The sequence below is a fragment of the Thunnus thynnus genome, chromosome 2, assembly GCF_963924715.1.
Source record: "Thunnus thynnus chromosome 2, fThuThy2.1, whole genome shotgun sequence".
In the NCBI taxonomy this organism is placed as follows: Eukaryota; Metazoa; Chordata; class Actinopteri; order Scombriformes; family Scombridae; genus Thunnus; species Thunnus thynnus.
Window position 1 is genome coordinate 3915849 of NC_089518.1, and position 9774 is coordinate 3925622.

The following is a 9774-nucleotide window of genomic DNA, read 5'->3' on the forward strand; positions in this document are numbered from 1 at the left end:
CTGGTTGCAGCAGCGGTCTCTCTCGGGTCCAGGAATGTGTTCGGGTGAACACGGGCAAAGTCTCGTCTCGTCCGACGAGGGGAGTCTTCGATGAGGGGAAAACATGTTCGTGGGGTAGTCAAGCTAACTCACAGGGGAACAGGAGTTAACCCTAGCTCAGTGACATGGGAAAGACGTATATTTCGGGCGTGCTCGCTTATAAAGGGGTGGTGATGTCATGGCTGCGTCCTCAGGACGCTCCGCTGTGCAGGAGCGTCTCCGCCAATGAGGGACCGATATTGACTGCTCCCTGCTGAGGTGTGAAAATCGCAAAGCATTCTTGGAAATGGAGTTTGCTCCACCCTCATGGCAGGTCCATTACAGTTTTAATACGGAGCTCCGGAGCTCCAGCCTTCCTGAGTTTTTCCCTCATATAGGCTATACTTTTTCTTAATCATTACTACAATATATGATTAGATGTGTAATAGTCTCCTCAGCCAAGTTAGAAAAAATATGTGCATGTATGAACAACAGCAATTGCAGAAGATGACAGGCAAAAAGTAATCATGTTAAATAATCATGATCTCAATATTGAACAAAAATGATTGTGATTATAATTTTTGCCATAAACAAGCACCCCTAAAAACAGCTAATTGTGATTTACATACACACACACACACACACACACACACACAGAGTTTAAATATGTATGTGATAAATTGTAAATATGTATGAAATGAATTGTTTTCTGTAAGAAACTCTTACTTGAACATTTTTCAGTGTGCTCCTAAAGTTATATGTATGCTCCTAATTTCTTTCATTTAGGAGCACATGCGCTCCTTGAAAAGAAGTAAGGATTGAACACTGCTGTCACATGTGTGAAAGCACTAAGTAACTGGAGTGTGGTGCAGTCCAAGGGCTTCTGTCACAGGCAGTAGATGTTTACTTTACCCATCCCCCCCCCCCTCCCATTCTCTCTCTCTCCCTCACAGTTGGAAGGAAAGATTTCAAAGTGATCTTCTTGTGAAAAATCCTCATAAATCCCATAACTTTGGCCAAATCCTACATAAAAATATCATTTTTTTGTAGGAATTTTCGTCGCGAATCCATTGATACAGGTTTGAAAGTGGTGGGACTTATAGTTTAGACGCCAGATGCCCCAGTTTGGCACAAAGTCCATGCCCAGAATTTGCCTCCCCATTGGTTTACATTGTAAGGTGTAATGTCGCACTCCAACTTTCAGGGCTTACTAAATCTAAACCGTTCGAGTTATTACAAAGTTTTTAATAACTTTTGCTCAACACAGTGTGATAAGTCATGTATTCAAGTTTGAAGCCGATACCATTAACGCCCTAGGAGGAGATAGCGTTTATTCAAGGTCCAAAATTGGCAAAAAATCATACTTTGAAATTGACATTGCAGATTTCCTGTTGGATTTAGGTCAGGGGTGTCAGCGTATGATTTGTAGGTCTTGATGAGACGAATAATTGGGTTTTGGTTCGATCTCTCTACGACATTCCTACGGGCCGTGGTGGCCGTTTTAGATACATAGGTGGCGCTAGAGAGCACATTTTGGCACTTTGGGGTTTAATTTTTACATTTTATCAAATTTTTCACCATTCCTGATGTGCGTGCCAAATTTGGTGAGTTTTTGAGCATGTTTAGGGGGTCAAATTTAGAGTTAAAGTGGCGTAACAAGAAAGAATAATAATAAACAAACAAACGCACGAAAAACAATAGGGTCTTCGCCCTTTGGGCTCAGGCCCTAATTAAAGCTGCAAGCAGCGTTGAACGGGCCTTCGCGCCCTTGCGCACGTCGGGACGCGGCGCAGTCAGTTGAGCTTGTGGGAACCAAGAAAACGTTTGGAGATGATCAGTGTGAGAGTCTTTTACACACAATACTAACCAGTGTCTCTCTGTGAGCCCACCCCTCTGTTCACAGACAATTATGAATTATGAAATCAAAATATTGTTAACCTTAATCAATAATTCAGGTACCAACTGTAGGATCTGCGAAGAACACAGTTAATTATTTGCTATAGTTATCAATTAAAAATGATCGTGATTATAATTTTTGCCATAATCAAGCACCCCTAAAAACAGCAAATTGTGATTAACATACACACACACACACACAGAGTTTAAATATGTATGTGATAAATTGTAAATATGTATGTAATGAATTGTTTTCTTTAAGAAACTCTTACTTGAACATTTTTCAGTGTGCTCCTAAAGTTATATGTATGCTCCTAATTTCTGTCATTTAGGAGCACATGTACTCCTTGAAAAAAAGTAAGGATTGAACACTGCTGTCAGATATGTAGAAGCATTAAGTAACTGGAGTGTGGTGCAGTCCAAGGGCTTCTGTCACAGGCAGTAGATGTTTACTTTACCCATCCCCCCCCTCCCATTCTCTCTCTCCCTCTCAGCTGGAAGGAAAGATTTCAAAGTGATCTTCTTGTGAAATATCCTCATAAATCCCATAACTTTGGCCAAATCCTTCATAAAAAAATCACATTTTTTTGTAGGAATTTTCGTCGCAAATCCATTGATACAGGTTTGAAAGTGGTCGGACTTATAGTTTAGACGCCAGATGCCCCAGTTTGGCACAAAGTCCATGCCCAGAGATTGCCTCCCCATTGGTTTACATTGTAAGGTGTAATGTCGCACTCCAACTTTCAGGGCTTACTAAATCTAAACCGTTCGAGTTATTACAAAGTTTTTAATAACTTTTGCTCAACACAGTGTGATAAGTCATGTATTCAAGTTTGAAGCCGATACCATTAACGCCCTAGGAGGAGATAGCATTTATTCAAGGTCCAAAATTGGCAAAAAATGGTATTTTGAAATTGACATTGCAGATTTCCTGTTGGATTTAGGTCAGGGGTGTCAGCGTATGATTTGTAGGTCTTGATGAGACGAATAATTGAGTTTTGGTTCGATCTCTCTACGACATTCCTACGGGCCGTGGCGGCCGTTTTAGATACATAGGTGGCGCTCTCGAGCAAATTTTGGCACTTTGGGGGTTAATTTTTACATTTTATCAAATTTTTCACCAGACCTGATGTGCGTGCCAAATTTGGTGAGTTTTTGAGCATGTTTAGGGGGTCAAATTTAGAGTTAAAGTGGCGTAATAATAAAGAAGAAAGAAAGAAACACACGAAAAACAATAGGGTCTTCGCCCTTTGGGCTCAGGCCCTAATTAAAGCTGCAAGCAGCGTTGGACGGGCCTTCGCGCCCTTGCGCACGTCGGGCCGCGGCGCAGTCAGTTCAGCTTGTGGGAACCAAGAAAGCGTTTGGAGATGATCAGTGTGAGAGTCTTTTGACACACAATACTAACTACTTTCTCTCCGTGAGCGCACCCCTCTGTTTATCACAGATAATTATGGATTATGAAATCAAAATAATGTTAACCTTAATCAATAATTCAGGCACCAACTGTAGAATCTATGAGGAACACAGTTGATTATTTGCCATAATTATCAATTATCTAAGATAATTAACTAATTATAATAATTATTAGAATTATAAATATGAACTAACAAACACGGAGCACCACCCGGAAACCAGGACCAATAACCGAACAAGGTAATCTCGTAAATGGGACTTCACCTAGAATGTTAATATCTGCGAGATAAACATTCAAGGGCGAATAAAGAAGGGTTGAATTCAAGCTCTGACTCCTTCAAGCAGCCACTTCTCACAATATGTTATACACAATAATGACAGAGAACTGCTCTTTAAAGATATAACATTGTTTATTAAACTTAGCAAAATTAACAAAGTTAACAAATACTTCATTCAATAAACAGCTATTCTAAAATCTAATTCTACCAAATAAAACACAAACAGCTTTGCACAGAGTTGGACACTTGCAGGGGAATGCGTGTATGGATGTATGTGTGTGTGTGTGTGTGTGTGTGTGTTAGTAGCAAGAGAGGAAGGAGGGAAAGCGATCGTGAGAGGGAGAGAAGCGGCTCTTTTGTCCACAGAGAGCGCACGTACGGACGGCAGTCTGTAACGTACGTTGTCTGGTTTCTGATCGACAAATCAATTTACTTTCTCACTCACGGTGGCACAAAAGTAGCAGTTGTCCCGACGGGGAAAAACACAAAATAGTCTAACGTGGTGAACACAACTAACAGGCAGCAAACTTAAAATACTCCTCAGAGTAAAGCAGAGAAAAATGGACTCGGCGGTCCGTCAACTCACACAGCAAGAATAATAGCAATAAAGCTAAAAAGGCTAAATGCTAAACAACAGCAACTGATGCTGAAAAGAACACACAACTAACACTGCCTATGCCCAGTCTTATGCCTCTTACTTGGTCGCTTCAGAAAGTGCGCAGGTTGTGTGTGTGTGTGTAGTCCGTCTTAATGTCCATCTTTGTTCTTGGCTCGGAGGCAGACGGTGCCGTTCTCGCACGTCGGCGAAAACACGGCAGCTGGTTCTGAGTGGAATGGCGGAGAGAACAGCAGAGACAACTCGGCGAAGACGCGCAGGGCAGAGCCGGTCCACGTTATCCCGAAGTAACTTCATTTCCTCTTTCTCGGGGGAATTTGAGGACGCTGGTTGCAGCAGCGGTCTCTCTCGGGTCCAGGAATGTGTTCGGGTGAACACGGGCAAAGTCTCGTCTCGTCCGACGAGGGGAGTCTTCGATGAGGGGAAAACATGTTCGTGGGGTAGTCAAGCTAACTCACAGGGGAACAGGAGTTACCCCTAGCTCAGTGACATGGGAAAGACGTGTAGCTTGGGCGTGCTCGCTTATAAAGGGGTGGTGATGTCATGGCTGCGTCCTCAGGACGCTCCGCTGTGCAGGAGCGTCTCCGCCAATGAGGGACCGATGTTGACTGCTCCCTGCTGAAGTGTGAAAATCGCAAAGCATCCTTGGAAATGGAGTTTGCTCCACCCTCATGGCAGGTCCATTACAGTTTTAATACGGAGCTCCGGAACTCCAGCCTTCCTGAGTTTTTCCCTCATATAGGCTATAGTTTTTCTTAATCATTACTATAATATATGATTACATATGTAATAGTCTCCTCAGCCAAGTTAGAAAAAGTATGTGCATGTATGAACAACAGCAATTGGAGAAGATGACAGTCAAAAAGTAATCATGTTAAATAATCATGATCTCAATATTGAACAAAAATGATTGTGATTATAATTTTTGCCATAATCAAGCACCCCTAAAAACAGCAAATTGTGATTTACATACACACACACACACACACACACACACACACAGTTTAAATATGTATGTGATAAATTGTAAATATGTATGTAATGAATTGTTTTCTTTAAGAAACTCTTACTTGAACATTTTTCAGTATGCTCCTAAAGTTATATGTATGCTCCTAATTTCTGTCATTTAGGAGCACATGTACTCCTTGAAAAAAAGTAAGGATTGAACACTGCTGTCACTGCTGCAGTCCAAGGGCTTCTGTCACAGGCAGTAGATGTTTACTTTACCCATCCCCCCCCTCCCATTCTCTCTCTCTCCCTCACAGCTGCAGAGAAGATTTTAGTGTACTCTACTTGTGAAATATGCTCATAAATCCCATAACTTTGGCCAAATCCTACATAAAAATATCATTTTTTTGTAGGAATTTTCGTCGCGAATCCATTGATACAGGTTTGAAAGTGGTGGGACTTATAGTTTAGACGCCAGATGCCCCAGTTTGGCACAAAGTCCATGCCCAGAATTTGCCTCCCCATTGGTTTACATTGTAAGGTGTAATGTCGCACTCCAACTTTCAGGGCTTACTAAATCTAAACCGTTCGAGTTATTACAAAGTTTTTAATAACTTTTGCTCAACACAGTGTGATAAGTCATGTATTAAAGTTTGAAGCCGATACCATTAACGCCCTAGGAGGAGATAGCGTTCATTCAAGGTCCAAAATTGGCAAAAAATCATACTTTGAAATGGACATTGCGGATTTCCTGTTGGATTTAGGTCAGGGGTGTCAGCGTATGATTTCTAGGTCTTGATGAGACGAATAATTGAGTTTTGGTTCGATCTCTCTACGACATTCCTACGGGCCGTGGTGGCCGTTTTAGATACATAGGTGGCGCTAGAGAGCACATTTTGGCACTTGGGGGTTTAATTTTTACATTTTATCAAATTTTTCACCAGACCTGGTGTGCGTGCCAAATTTGGTGAGTTTTTGAGCATGTTTAGGGGGTCAAATTTAGATTTAAAGTGGCGTAATAATAAAGAATAATAAGAAGAAAGAAACAAACACACGAAAAACAATAGGGTCTTCGCCCTTTGGGCTCAGGCCCTAATTAAAGCTGCAAGCAGCGTTGGACGGGCCTTCGCGCCCTTGCGCACGGCGGGCGGCGGCGCAGTCAGCTGAGCTTCTGGGAACCAAGAAAACGTTTGGAGATGATCAGTGTGAGAGTCTTTTGACACATAATACTAACCAGTGTCTCTCTGTGAGCCCACCCCTCTGCTCACAGACAATTATGGATTATGAAATCAAAATATTGTTAACCTTAATCAATAATTCAGGCACCTACTGTAGGATCTGCAAGGAACACAGTTGATTATTTGCTATAATTATCAATTATCAATAATAAATAATTATAACAAATAACAGAATTATTAATATGAACTAACAAATACGAAGCACCATCCCGAAACCGGGACCAATAACCGAACAAGGTAATCTCATAAATGGGAGTTCACCTAGAATGTTAATATCTGAGAGATAATCATTCAAGGGTGAACAAAGAAGGGTTGAATTCGAGCTCTGACTCCTTCAATCAGCCACTTTTCACAATATGTTACCAATAATGACTAAAGAACTTCTCTTTAAAGATATAACAGTGTTAATTAAACTCAGCAAAATTAACAAAGTTAACAAATGCTTCATTCAATAAATAGCTATTCTAAAATCTAATTCTACCAAACAAAACACAAACAGCTTTGCACAGGGTTGGACACTTGCAGGTTGGACACTTTTGTCCGACGTTATCTGACCATCAGATGTGCAAAACGATGTCGGTGCGTGTATCTGTGCGCGCGTGAGTGTAGTGTTAGTCACAAGAGGGAGGAGGGAAAGCGATCGTGAGAGAGAGAGAAGCGGTTCTTTTTCCACAGAGAGCGCACGTACGGACGGCAGTCTGTAACGCACGTTGTCTGGTTTCAGATCGACAAATCAGTTTACTTTCTCACTCACGGCAGCACAAACACAGTAGTCCCGAGCGGGACAAACACAAAATAGTCTAGCGTGGTGAACACAACTAACAGGCAGCAAACAGGCAGCAGCGGAGCGTTAACTGCAGCATGACCGAAAGAAGCACAACCAGTTAGCCTCTGCTAGCCTCTCAGCTAACCCCGGCTCTCTGTTTAGATCCAAACGGAGCACCGAGTCCCGATTTGTTATTTAGGTTAAAGCGGAGAACAGGCAGCAAACAGGCAGCAGCGGAGCGTTAACTGCAGCATGACCGAAAGAAGCACAACCAGTTAGCCTCTGCTAGCCACTCAGCTAACCCCGGGTCTCTGTTTAGATCCAAACGGAGCACCGAGTCCCGAATTGCTATTTAGGTTAAAGCGGAGAGAATCAGCGGGTCTGTCGGCCAGCTGAGTGAAGTGAAACCTGCGGAAAAAAGGAATGTAAGTAACTTCATTTCCTCTTTCTCGGGGGAATTTGAGGACGCTGGTTGCAGCAGCGGTCTCTCTCGGCTCCAGGAATGTGTTCGGGTGAACACGGGCAAAGTCTCGTCTCGTCCGACGAGGGGAGTCTTCGATGAGGGGAAAACATGTTCGTGGGGTAGTCAAGCTAACTCACAGGGGAACAGGAGTTACCCCGAGCTCAGTGACATGGGAAAGACGTGTATTTCGGGCGTGCTCGCTTATAAAGGGGTGCTGATGTCATGGCTGTGCAGGAGCGTCTCCGCCAATGAGGGACCGATGTTGACTGCTCCCTGCTGAGGTGTGAAAATCGCAAAGCATCCTTGGAAATGGAGTAGATGTTTACTTTACCCATCCCCCCCCTCCCATTCTCTCTCTCTCCCTCACAGTTGGAAGGACAGATTTTAAACTGATCTTCTTGTGAAAAATCCTCATAAATCCCATAACTTTGACCAAATCCTACATAAAAATATCATTTTTTTGTAGGAATTTTCGTCGCGAATCCATTGATACAGGTTTGAAAGTGGTGGGACTTATAGTTTAGACGCCAGATGCCCCAGTTTGGCACAAAGTCCATGCCCAGAATTTGCCTCCCCATTGGTTTACATTGTAAGGTGTAATGTCGCACTCCAACTTTCAGGGCTTACTAAATCTAAACCGTTCGAGTTATTACAAAGTTTTTAATAACTTTTGCTCAACACAGTGTGATAAGTCATGTATTAAAGTTTGAAGCCGATACCATTAACGCCCTAGGAGGAGATAGCGTTTATTCAAGGTCCAAAATTGGCAAAAAATCATACTTTGAAATTGACATTGCGGATTTCCTGTTGGATTTAGGTCAGGGGTGTCAGCGTATGATTTGTAGGTCTTGATGAGACGAATAATTGAGTTTTGGTTCGATCTCTCTACGACATTCCTACGGGCCGTGGCGGCCGTTTTAGATACATAGGTGGCGCTAGAGAGCACATTTTGGCACTTTGGGGTTTAATTTTTACATTTTATCAAATTTTTCACCATTCCTGATGTGCGTGCCAAATTTGGTGAGTTTTTGAGCATGTTTAGGGGGTCAAATTTAGAGTTAAAGTGGCGTAATAATAAAGAATAATTAAAGCTGCAAGCAGCGATGATCGGGCCCTCGCGTCCTTGCGTATGTCGGGGCTCGGCGCTGGTGAAGGGCTTCTGTCACGGGCATATAGATGTCCCCAGACCTGGGGTCCGTTTCACAAAGCAGGTTTAGTGAAAACTCAGAGTCTGTTAACCCTGAAATGAGGGAAACTCTGAGTTTTCCGTTTCAAAAAGGGAGGTAACTCAAACCAGAGAAAGAGGGATAACTCTAGCCTGTTTCAGAGAGAGGGGTAACTTAAGCTCTCAGTCAGTTACGGTAGCAACAGACTCTATGAATCTAACCTGGTCGGGACCAGGTTTTTCTCAATGAACCTCGACTTTCTCTCAGTCTCCGCCCTCTTTCAGAACCACACACTCCATTTGATTTCCTCATTCATTCAGGCAGCAGGCGAGTTTTGGTGTAGCCTAGTTCTGCCGTCTGTCATTTCAAAAAATCATTAAAAAAAAAAAAAAATAAAATAAAAAAAATCAGAGTCAGTATATTAGAAGTCCATTAGGCACAGTAAGTGGCGACTTTTTTTCACTAACATGGCATGTCCTTTTGATAACGATCCCGTGGATGAAGGTGCAGCATTACTGCGCAGAGAATTAAATATTCGTCGAGAGATGGTTATCAGACCACGCATAGATGTTCTAGCATTTCCAGCCATTATCTTTTTGAGCGGTACCGTTTCACGTCACAGTCCATCATCTACATACAAAACCTAATCCGTCCTTACATTTGCAACATTACCAATCGTAGTCATGCTCTCACATCCCAGCAGATATTGTGTGTTGCGCTGCGTTTCTTTGCAAATGGTTTGCAAAAGTTTTTTGTACAATGTCGGAGCCAGCCACTGGCCTTCCTAAATTCTGGCTTATGGCCAGCTCCTCTGTCCGTTAGAGGTGGCGGTGCTGGACCACCACCCGTTTTACGGACATCTGCCTTCTTTCTGTTGGCTGAGTAGAAGTCTGTGTTAGTTTAAATAGGATTAATTATTTAACAGAACATGATGTAGATGAGAAGACATTTATGTGTGTGAAACCAGCATTA